Source organism: Pristis pectinata, chromosome 13 (assembly GCF_009764475.1).
Source record: "Pristis pectinata isolate sPriPec2 chromosome 13, sPriPec2.1.pri, whole genome shotgun sequence".
Classification (NCBI taxonomy): Eukaryota; Metazoa; Chordata; class Chondrichthyes; order Rhinopristiformes; family Pristidae; genus Pristis; species Pristis pectinata.
In genome coordinates, this window is record NC_067417.1 from 11,108,175 (window position 1) to 11,120,776 (window position 12,602).

The following is a 12,602-nucleotide window of genomic DNA, read 5'->3' on the forward strand; positions in this document are numbered from 1 at the left end:
AGCTTCAGTAAAACTTCAAAACAGGCTGAGCTATATTTTTCAAAGTTCAGCTGAGGCAAAGTTTCAGTCTAGAAAACAGTGGCAATGGAAGAGGTTCTCAAGCAAAACTCAGAAGATATCCACATTTGCATTGGAGAGCTTGACTTCTGAAAGACTGACTTGCATTTATACAGCACCCTTCACATGCTCTAGAGCTAATGAGGCACTTCTGAAGTGTAGGCACTGTTATAGTGCATCTTCTTACCAGCCACATCAAGTACACAATAGAACTGGAGCCTATGAGAACAAGCTGTGCTTTATTACTTGAGTAAACTGAGTTTTAAACCTCTGTGAAAGAAATACCACCATAAATCTTGGATTATAACGCTTCATTTATGTTACATCAGCACTCACATTTATACTTTTCCTAAACAAACTTTCACACAATTCAAGTTCAGCAGAGAACGTCAAACTCCACGGGATTCCTGAATGAACACAGAGAAATGAAGGGGGAAGAATGGGATATTGAGAGATAATACAACAGAAAATGTAAAATAACTTCCAAATGTGTATTCAGTGAGTGTAATTTTATAGTTCTAATGACAAGCCTGCTTTCAATAAATCTGCCAAAATAGTTTGGGTTCAGTTAAACCTTTCAGAGTCATGGCCCATTGTCCTGAAAGGAACTAAACTCCAATTTTCATTGTTAACATGATTAACAACTACCCCAATCTAAGGGTTCTGCTCCAATTTTAGTTCTGTTTTTTGACCCTATTAGCATGAAAAATTTTAGGCATTTCCAAAACTGTTGCTGGAAACAAGCTGGTTGTTTTTGGCTGGCTTGAGGGTTAAACGTTCAGGAAATTGGTGCTTACTTTGTGAAATGGGCATATTTTGAATAAGGTCTATTATGCAAAAAGGAAATGGGGCTTGGTACTTAATTTGATGTTCCCCATTCACGTCTGGTGCTAATATTTTTTTGAGAATCTAAATTTAAAATAGTAAGAGTTCAGAATTTTGTAAACAAAAATCTATTGTTTTATCTATCAGGACCAAGGAAGGTTTTGACTTAAAGAGACAGATGGTAAAGAAAAATGTAATTGTGGTTAATTGGAGGCTCAGGATAATAGCATTTGAAGGCTGAAATTCCCTCAGTCCAATCAACTCTTCAGTATAATGGATAGGTGGGGGATTGAGCAACTGTTTTATTTCCTGCTGCAAACTACAATTCCTGTTGACTGTCAACTTGTCCCATGTTAGTCTGAAGTGCAGAATTACTTTTGCATGGATTTACTCTATAATGCGCTGGGACTGAAGGTGATGTGGGATAAATTGCATTGTTGAACACTACTTCACTGGCTACAGCACAGAAACAACTATGCAGATGTGCATGTGCACAGTTATTTAGAGGTGGAAGTTAAATTTCCAGTAACACTAGTTCAGAGCATTGATACAAATTACAACCTATACTGGTGGACTTAATACCCAAGCTACCAGTGGTAACAATTCATTTATATTTCCTGTTGATGCCTCTGATGGGAAACTTGGAAAACCACATCTGGAAATGGACCATAACTCCTTTGGCAGGTGACACACCATTGTATTTATAGGGTTAAGCTTTTCTTGAAACTGAGGCCATGGTCCTTGACTGAGATGTTTTACAATGAAAGCATTACACTGATTGGACAATGGTTCATCACAACCTCCATCATCACATCCATCCCTATATCTCTGTATTCTCTTCCACCCCTATAACTTACCATGTCTGGGCTCTTACACAACCCCAATTTTCATCAACAAACTAACTGCTGGAGGAACTCAGCAGGTTGAGCAGTATCTGTTGGAGGAAAGGAACTATCGACAATTCGGGTCGAAACCAGGGTCCCGATGCAGGGCTTCAATTCGAAATGCCAACAATCCCTTTCCCCTCACAGATGCTGCTCGACCTGCTGAGTTCCTCCAGCAGATTGTTTGTTGCTCCAGATTCCAGCATCTGCAGTCTCCGGTGTCCTCAATTTTCATCAACTCCAAAAAATGGGAGCTAAACTCTGGAATTCGTTTGCTAGTCCTTTCCACCTTTCTCTTCTTCTTTGAAGTTCCTTAAATCAAATTTGTATGCCAATTCGACCATCAACCCTAACATCTTGATACCACTCGGTGTCAAATTACGGTTAATTATGCAGATATAAGGTGTCTCACAATATTTTCCTGCATTATTTAAATACATGTCATTACTCTATGCAAGACTGAAGAGTCTGAATTCTGCCAAAGCTATAGTAATGATATAGAGGGACATGAAAATATATACTGGACTTGGAGGCCTGGAGTCAGAGCCCAAAGTTGTCCTTCCATTTTTGGTCAGATTGCCCATCACTTTTGGATTAGCACACACAATTCCTCTCATTGGGAACAATAAAACACTATCCAGGTTGGATAAGATTAATAAATCACAGTGATCCATGTTGTCTGATATTCAGTCTTACATAAAAAGGAAAATTAAAACTGACTGGAAAAGTTAGGAAAATCAGCATTTCGTGACTTAATGATCTCACTGAGATTAAAGTAATTGAGAGCCAAATTCCCCAGAATTCTGTTTATGGATTCAAATATTAGTTAAAAGAACCAGAACATTTCAGAACCCATTACTTTCCAACTATAATGACATTAGCAAAACAATAAATAAAACACTATGCACCACACTACAAGCCAATATGCATCACAAATGCATTTAGTGGCAAAAAAAAATGACAGCTACTAATAGGGTTTAAGAAGCTAAACCAATTTAGAAAGTTTAAGGAAAACATTAAAGTAATTACCTTGATCTGAAAGAGATGAAATTACTATTTTTGTTCTGAAATTGGTTCATTTTGTTAATAAACAGGATTATAGTTTCACTCAGCAGATTAGATCCAAACAGAACTGTGGCATGGTGGTTATAGAGAGAAAAGTAGCATAGCATCTATGTTACTGGACTAGTAAATCCACAGGCAAAACTTCTAATTACAAGACCTAATTTGAAATCCCACCAACCCTCAGGGGAATGCAAATGAAAGAAATCAGAATAAAGTACTGGTATCTGTAATGGTGACCTGGTATGAAAAAAAAATTGGTTCACTACTGCCTTCCAGAAGGAGATCTGTTGTTCATATCTGTTCTCACTCACATGTAACTCCTGGTAATGTGGTTGATTTTTAAACTGCAAAGGTCCAGCAAGTCAGTCAATTGTATTGAGACATAAGAAGAATAAAGTCCATCCAGCACTGACGGTTCTCACTCACATTAAGAGAATGGTGACAGAATTGGGAAGGTTATACCAAGATCTAAACAAGCAAAGGATGCATACAGTCATAGATACAGTATCATACATTTCACCCAAACCCCTCTGTCAGTTTCCCTGGGTGTGTTATCCCATTGTCCTGCCATCACCCATCACCTTCTGTTACCTTTCCCTCAGTTGACTTCCAGAATGTGGCAGTGCAGTCTGGAGGAAATGGCCCAGAACACTCAATATTGACCCTAGATCTCATGATATTTCTCAGACAAAGCAAATAAGTCCCTTGCTGATTATTACCTGCTGTTCTCCCACTGCAGAAATGATTGACCATTATTACCACCCTAACAGGCAGCAGGCCCAGATCCCAAACACACCCTGAGCTAAAATTTCCTTTTCCCAATCCACCACTGCCTTCCCCACCCCAACCCTTGCTTTCTTCCATATTAAACCTAGAATGCACTGCCAGAGGAGGTGGTGGAAGCAGTTATGACAGCAACATTTAAAGAGCAATTTAGACAGGCACATGAACAGTCAGGAGGATGGAGGAATATAGACCATGTGCAGGCAGATGAGATTAGTTTAAATTGGCATCATGGTTGACACAAATGTCGTGGGCCGAAGGGCCTGTTCCTGTGCTGTACTGTTCTACATTTTACATCCATATCCCTCTGTTCCTACACTCCCTTTAAAATTATATTACTTAGCAGAGGTGGGAAGATAGAACCATAGAACCATAGAAAACTACAGCACAGAAAACAGGCCATTTGGCCCTTCTAGTCTGTGCCAAAACATTATTCTGCTAGTCCCATTTACCTGCCCCCAGCCCATACCCCTCCAGACCTCTCTCGTCCAAGGTGTGCCTGGAAGCTGTGGAAGTGGGTGAGGTTCTCAATGAATACTTCTCTTCAGTATTCACCAAGGAGAGGGGCCTTGATGAGGCTCAGGACAGTGTTGGTAAGGTTAATGTTCTAGACCATGTTGATATCAAGAGAGAGGATGTGTTGGAGCTGTTAGAAAATATTAGGACAGATAAGTCCCCAGGACCTGACGGAATATTCCCCAGGCTGCTCCGCGAGGCGAGGGAGGAGACTGCTGAACCATTGGCTAGGATCTGTGAGTCCTCCTTGTCCACGGGAATGGTACTGGAGGATTGGAGGGTGGCAAATATTGTCCCCTTATTCAAAAAAGGTAGTAGGGATAGTCCAGGGAATTATAGACCAGTGTGGGTAAGCTGTTGGAAAGGATTCTTAGAGATAGGATCTATGAGCATTTAGAGAATCATGGTCTGATTAGGGACAGCCAGCATGGCTTTGTGAAGGGCAGATCATGTCTCACAAGCCTGATAGGATTCCTTGAGGAGGTGACCAGGCAGATTGATGAGGGTAGTGCAGTAGATGTGGTCTACGTGGATTTTAGTAAGGTATTTGACAAGGTTCCACATGGTAGGCTTCTTCAGAAGGTCAGAGGGCATGGGATCCAGGGAGGCTTGGCCGTGTGGATTCAAAATTGGCTTGCATGTAGAAAGCAGAGTGTTGTGGTGGAGGGAGTACATTCAGAGTGGAGGGCTGTGACTAGTGGTGTCCCACAAGGATCGGTTCTGGGACCTCTACTTTTCGTGATTTTTATTAATGACTTGGATGAGGGGGTAGAAGGGCGGGTTGGCAAGTTTGCAGACGACACAAAGGTCGGTGGTGTTGTGAATAGTATGGAGGCCTGTCAAAGATTGCAGAGGGATATTGATAGGATGCAGAGCTGGGCTGAGAAGTGGCAAATTGAGTTCAATCCGGAGAAGTGTGAGGTGGTACACTTTGAAAGGACAAACTCCAAGGCAGAGTACAAAGTTAATGGCAGGATTCTGGGTAGTGTGGAGGAGCAGAGGGATCTGGGGGTTCATATCCACAGATCACTGAAAGTTGCCTCACAGGTGGATAGGGTAGTTAAGAAAGCCTATGGGATGTTAGCATTCATAAGTCGTGGGATCGAGTTTAAGAGCCGCGAGGTAATGATGCAGCTCTACAAAACTCTGGTTAGACCACACTTGGAGTACTCCAGTTCTGGTCGCCTCATTATAGGAGGGATGTGGAAGCGTTGGAAAGGGTGCAGAGGAGATTTTCCAGGATGCTGCCTGGTTTGGAGAGTATGGATTATGAGGAGAGACTAAGGGAGCTAGGGCTTTTCGCTTTGGAGAGGAGGATGAAGGGAGACATGATAGAGGTATTCAAAATATTAAAAGGAATAGATAGAGTAGACAACCAGCGCCTCTTTCCCAGGGCACCAATGCTCAATCAAGAGGGCATGGCTTCAAAGTAATGGGTGGGAAGTTCAAGGGAGATATCAGAGGGAGGTTTTTTACCCAGAGAGTGGTTGGGGCATGGAATGCGCTGCCTGGGGTGGTGGTGGAGGCAGGTACATTGGTCAAATTCAAGAGGTTGTTGGATAAGCATATGGAGGAATTTAAAATAGGGGGATATGTGGGAGGAAGGGGTTAGATAGAGTTAGGCGAGGTTTAAAGGTTGGCACAACATTGTGGGCCGAAGGGCCTGTATTATGCTGTACTGTTCTATGGTTCTATACATTATCTCTTTCCTATGTTCCTGCCAAAATGTATCATGTAGTCACAGGCAGGTATTTTGACCTTCACTACCAGGAATCAGTCTGGAATTGTATCGTCTTGTATTGCTTACAACCGACTAGTTCTATTTTTAACCTTGTAACAATTATGGAACTGGTAAATACATGGGGGCTGTAAAGTGTCCAACACTCACTGGTCACTCCAGAAAGCATCCATATTAATTAGTCCAGTTACTTATTATGGAGGAATCAAAGACTTCTGCAATGCTTGTGCAATAACATTGCTTCCGCCTTTGCAAATGTTTTGAAAACTGAATATATAATTTCCAAGCCTTCGCACCTGGGAAGGCAAAAGTAGGTTTCACAAACATGATAAATGTATTCGCTAAGCGGATTTGTACTCATGGACTATATGACCAACCCCATTTTAGATGTCAACATGGTACAACTACAATGAGAAACAAAGGACTGCAGATGCTGGAATCTAGATGCAAAACACGTTGATGCTGGAGGAACTCAGCAGGCCAGGCAGCATCCGTGGAGAAAAGCAGGCGGTCAATGTTTCGTTCTTCAGGATGGTCAATATACAGGAGGGAAAAGCAGAGCAGTGATAGGTGGACAAAAGAGGGGAGGTGGGGTGGGCACAAGGTGGTGATAGGTAGATGCAGGTAAGAGATAGTGATAGGCAGGTGCGGGGGAGGAGGGGAGAGCAGGTCCACCAGGGGATGGGTCAAAGGTAAGGAGAGAAAGGAAAAAAAGGGGGGCATAGAAAAAAGAGAGATAGGCTAGGAAAGGGAAGAAGAGAAGAAGCATGGTGGGGGTGGGGATTACTTAAATTGGGAGAATTCAATGTTCATGCCGTTAGGCTGCAAGGTTCCAAGACGGAAAATGAGGTGCTGTTCCTCCGGTTTGTGCCTGGACTTCTCCTGGCAGTGGAGGAGGCCGAAGACTGACATATCAGTGATAGTGTGGGAGGTGGAGTTGAAGTGACCGGCAACGGGGAGATGCAGATTGTGGTTACGGACGGAGGGCAGGTGTTCTGTGAAATGGTCAGAAACTTCAAGAAACAGTCAAGGTAATTACAATGACCTGGGTTTTGCCATTTGGAGCCTTCTATCTGCACTCCCCACTGACGTACATTGGCATTCTGCACTAACTTGCCTGCTATGGGAATGGTAATCTTGCTGGCTGGAACTGTCCTGAAACTCAGCAGTGAGGCATTGAACAGTGCAACCCAATCAACTCATGCAGGTGCAAGACAAAACAAGCTGCATAAAATTGACAGAAATGTCCTGCCCCCAGCTTTGTTGGCTGTCAAACTTTTTCAAGCTTACAAATATTCCTGATATTCAGAAAGATTTCAGAATGACTAAAATGAAATAATTCAAGATTTTGTAGGTTATTTACAATGAGAAGGCTGAACCAGAATCTGAGCCTACATATACTATAAATCAGGTCATTATCACATGAGCCTTGCAGTCATTTACTCTTCAATGCAAATATTAAATGTAAACAATTCTCGTGAAGAAACAGCAAAGACTAAAAGACAAGTAGTGCAAAATCAATCCCACACCATTTCTATTAAGCCCTTTCCTGAAAAATTATCCCTGATTTACAATCAGTACGGATTGAATGCACCTTTTCTGGGGAAGCTTGTTAAGGTTGTAAGCAGCTAAACAATACAAGGGTAAAGGTTAACAGCAAACTTTCATAAAGTCTACCAGAGTGAAAAACAATAGTGGCAATATTGTGAAATAGTATTTTTTTCAAGGCAACATCTCCAGTATTGAGGCAAGAGTTACACTTGGTGTCTCTACTCAAACTTGGGATCTCAAGCCCAGAGACGCTTAAAGTGGAGAAGGAACATTTGGAAAGGTATTACAGAAGGAGCACACCATTTCACAAACTACCCATCCACTCGCCACATCAGGCACCTCCTGCCCCATCTGTGGAAAAGTCTATCGCTCCCATATTGGCCTCATCAGTCACCTCAGACCCCACAGAACTGAAATGGAAACAAGTTGTCCTCAATTCCAAGGAAGTGCCAAGCAATTGCCATGAAATTGCACACAGTTTCTGTGTCAAAAATCAAACTTGAAATTCCTTGGTTCAGATTTTTGCTGAGTTTTCTCTGTGACATTGCCAGCAAGTTCAGGGTTCCCACGTAAGTGTGGAAGTCCTGAATTTACCGGTCAAATTCTACTAGTGATTTTCCAGTAGTTCCCTGGAAGGGTGCCATGAAAATCCCAAATGGTGGCGATAAGAGGAGAAGGTGGAGGAATCTGTTGACGTGTACAGTATGTTGAAAAAGGTTCACTCGACCACATCAGCACCTTATCAAGGTTATCAGATCACATCCCCATCTCCAAAACAGTTATCTCCTCCAGAGACACAAGGGAGACTGCAGATGCAGGAAATCTGGAGCAACGCACACAAAATGTTGGAGGAACTCAGCAGGTCAGGCAGTATCTATGGTGGAAAATGAACAGTCAACGTTTCGGGCCAAGACCCTTTATCAACAGTCCCGATGAAGGGTCTCAGCCGAAAACATTGACTGTTCATTTCCCTCCATAGATGCTGCCTGACCTGCTGAGTTCCTCCAGCATTTTGTATGCATATCTGGGCCACAAATACCATGAACTCTTTTGTGAGCAGTAACTGCAGGAACATTGTGCGTGAAGCTTCTCCGCAGCCCGTAAGAATAAGAGCACAATCATTCCCAGGACAACCTGACTGCAGTCTACTCACTGCTACCTGGGGAGTTACACACACTGTCCACAAACTTCACACTGTACCGACTACACCATCCTGACATGGAAATATACCACCACCAATATCCCTGCTCAATGTCTAAGTGGGAAAACCATCAACATATCCACTGCAGACTCAGCTTTTGTTGCCTTCTACTATGAGCCGCTTTATCAGTTAATCTTTCTGGGTTGTAGCCCTTCCTTTCTGTTCTCTTCTTGCCTCCTCATCTTCTCTGCATCTTAAAACCAGGTTTCCTCTAACACTTCCCAGTTCTGATGAAAGGTTAGATCTGTTTCTGCTTTTAGAATCATGGAGTAATACAGCACAGAAAGAGGCCCTTCACCCAGATCATCCACGCCGACCAAGATGACCATCTAAGCTAGTCCCATTTGCCTGTGTTTGGCCCATATCCCTCTAAATCTTTCTTATCCATGTACCTGTTCAAGTATCTTTTAAATGTTGTTATTGTACCTGCCTCAACCACTTCCCCTGGAAGCTTGATCCATATACCCACTATCCTCTGTATGAAGAAGTTGCCCCTCAGGTCTCTTTTAAACCTTTCTCCCCTCACCTTGGACTTATGCTCTCTAGTTTTTCATTCCCTTCCCTTGGGGGAAAAAAGACTGTGTTCATTCACCCTATCTATGCCCCTCATGATGTTATACACCTCTATAAGGGCACACTTCCATCTCCTATGCTCCAAGGAATAAAGTCCTAGCCTGCCCAACTTTTTCCTGTAACTTAGGCCCTTGAGTCCTGGCAACATCCTCGTTAATCTCCTTTGCACTCTTTCCAGCTTAATGACATCTTTCCTATAACAGGGTAACCAAAACTGTGCACAATATTTATTTCACATTTCCTGCATTTGCATACTTTGTTGGTAGCATACAATCAATTTCTCAGTGCAATAAATGCGGCTGCATTATGAAAGTGGACTTAGACTGGTGCTGAATTAGCTGAATACAGCTGTGCAACTATCACTGCTCACATTAGTCACAGTATTAGGGCAGGCACGGTAATGTAGTTGTTAGCATAATGCTATTACAGCACCAGCAACCTGGGTTCAATTCCGGCCGCTGTCTGTAAGGAGTTTGTACGTTCTCCCCGCGTCTGCGTGGGTTTCCTCTGGGTGCTCTGGTGTTCCTCCCACATTCCAAAGACATACGGGTTAGGAAGCTGTGGGCATGCTATGTTGGCGCCGGAAGTGTGGCGACACTTGCGGGCTGCCCCAAGAACACTCTACACAAAAGAGGCATTTCACTGTGTGTTTCGATGTATGTAACTGATAAAGACATCTTACATCTTACATCCTGGGATGGGGGGGGGGGGTGGTGGGGATGTGCGAAATTTACCAGAGATCTCATTTCGCAAATACTGTGCGGAAAACCAAACCCCACCACCCTAATGGAAGAGCTCACACGGGGATTGAGGCGTGAGGATGAATTGGAAGCAGGTGTAAGGCCTCTTGTCTCTCTAATAGTTGAGTAATTCTCATATTTTCCTATTTGACGTATTTCTTACAACATAGTAGGCCAATCAGCCCTCCGAGTCAATGCCAATTCGAAAGCAATTCCATCAATCCCATCCCACCATTTATACCCCTGTAACCTATTCTCTCTCACATGTTCACCAGCTGATTCCCCTGCCACCCACCTACACTAGGGGTAAGTTACAATAACAATTGATCTCCCAGTAACTTACCCCATGTGGGAAGAAACTGGAGCACTTGGGAGGACCATGGGGTCACAGGGAAGACATGCACGTTCCACACAGACAGCACTAGAGATCAGGATCAAACCCGGCTCGCTGGAGCAGTGAGGCAGCAGTGCTACCTCCTGTGCCACTGCACTGCCCCTTTAATATAAAGCTCTTGCTGCTGGGGCTCAGGTGTGAACCTGGGTGCACTCATAGGAGGCATGGTGTGCATGTGGAATTGAAACCAAGCATATTGTTGACATTTTTAGGAAAGGAAAGAGGAAGAGCAAACACAATTCTGTTTGAAAATACAACAAAGTATTGAACACAGCGAATTCTTGATTTATGAATGTTCAAATTATGAATTCTCCCTATAACTCCATTGACTCTTTTCAGTACATCTTTACTGAAACAAATAGTGCACCACTCTCTGTTCATGGGAATACATTGTACTACAGTTTCCATAATGCATTTCCTTCGGTCTTTTTAATTACCAAATTTCACTGAACAAAATGTTTCCCTTTGTCATAAGTTGAGGAATGGCCTATAATTTCCAGAATTCAAATGGTGACCAAATCGGTGATTTAAGTTTACCGTGGTTTTCTCTTTGTTGCTGCACTTGCTTGTCTAGGCAGCCTTCTTGGTCTATATCCAATGCAGTTAAGATAAATATATAGTTATTGGTCTCTCTTTTGTGTGCGGTGTGTCAGGTGTTTAGAATGTTACAAACAAAGGAAAATCATCATCGTGTTCTGGTTTCTGGTAATTGGTCAAAAATTTGAACACATTTATTGACAGAAGTGGACAATGAATTCTAATTCCAGCAGCCAGCAACATTGGGATTGGTGGTTGGGGGTGGTGGTGGAGGAGGGGCGGGTTGTAAGGGCAGCATGTAGTCTCAGAGTATGCCATAGAATTGCACTTTATTGCGGCTACTGGTGCTGCTATCTGCTGATCAGATATTAATGGCTTCGCTAGACAAACAAAAGCAAGTAATTAGCCTGATTTACTCTGGTGCAAGAACACTCGAGCCACGGAACGCCTCTGACACCTCCTCATGCAACATATCTTAGAGGCAATTTAAAGTGAAATTTACTGAGATAAGCAGCTGAAGCTTTGGAGTATAATTATCAGGGAAAAAAAAACATTGTTTAGCATACAGTATGTTAATGTTAGGTTAGTTTGGCCCTCTGTGCATAATTTGGTGGAAAACTTGCCAGCAAAAATATATGATTACATCTACAAAGCTGCCCAGCAAAACACAAGAGACAACATAATAACAAAACGTGAACTCCTAAGGCCTAATTACAACACTTGAGAGAGCAAATACTGGCTGCTGAACCAAGCAGATTCTTGGGGTCATTTGTAAACAGGTAGCAGGTTGTCCAGGTGTACACGTTTGTGAGGGGAATACCTGAACATGGCAGGGTAGGGGGATGGGGGTGGGGATGCTCACAATGAAATCATTGTGCTATTGTGTTAAAATGGCACGCAATGCAATTAGATAAAATAATCTTTTGTTAAAAAGTCTGTTTTCCTCAGGCTGACCACCTGTACACATCTTTGGCTTTCATTCATAAAAGCCACTTAAAAACAATTAAAATAATAGAGTTGTACTCAGGCCACATCTGGAGTACTGTGTACAGTTCTGGTTGCCCAGCTATAGGAAGGATGTTGTTGAACTGGAAATGGTGCAAAAAAGATTTATGAGGATGTTACTGGGACTGGAGGGTTTGAGATATCAGGAGAGGCTGGATAGGTTGGGACTTTTTTCCCCTGCAGCGCAGGAGGCTGAGGGGTGAGGTTTATAAAATCATGAGGGGCATAGGTAAGGTGAATGGCCACAGTCTTTTCCCCAGCGTAGGGGAGTCTAAAACTAGAGGGCATAGGTTTAAAGTGAGAGGGGACAGTTTTCAAAGGGACTTGAGGGATAACTTTTGATACAGAGGGTGGTGCGTATATGGAACGAACTGCCGAGGAAATGTTAGAGGCAGGTACATTTATGACATGTAAAAGAAACTTGGACCGAACCATGGATAGGAAAGGGTTAGGGGGAAGTGGGCCAGGTGCGGGAAAATGGGACTAGCTCGGTGAGAAAACCTGGTCAGCGTGGACAAGTTGGGCAGGAGGGCCAGCTTCTGTGCTGTACAACTCTATGACTCCATGACTCTATTAGGTTAATATAAAATGTTGATGGTTAGGAATTATAACCAGTTGGATTTTTTGGAGGCCAGTCAGTCTAGTTTTTGTTTCTAAGCACATTAATGGGCAGAACCAAACTGACTGGCAGCCATTGGGTCCCAGCCATCTGGACTGACTTTGCCAGGATCAA

At 42.9% G+C, this 12,602-nt stretch overlaps 1 protein-coding gene across 2 annotated transcripts in view; it reads right to left on the reverse strand.

The window, feature by feature from the left end:
• wwox (WW domain containing oxidoreductase) overlaps positions 1–12,602 on the reverse strand; it is an 808,566-nt gene that overhangs the window by 136,665 nt on the left and 659,299 nt on the right. The window lies entirely within an intron of this gene.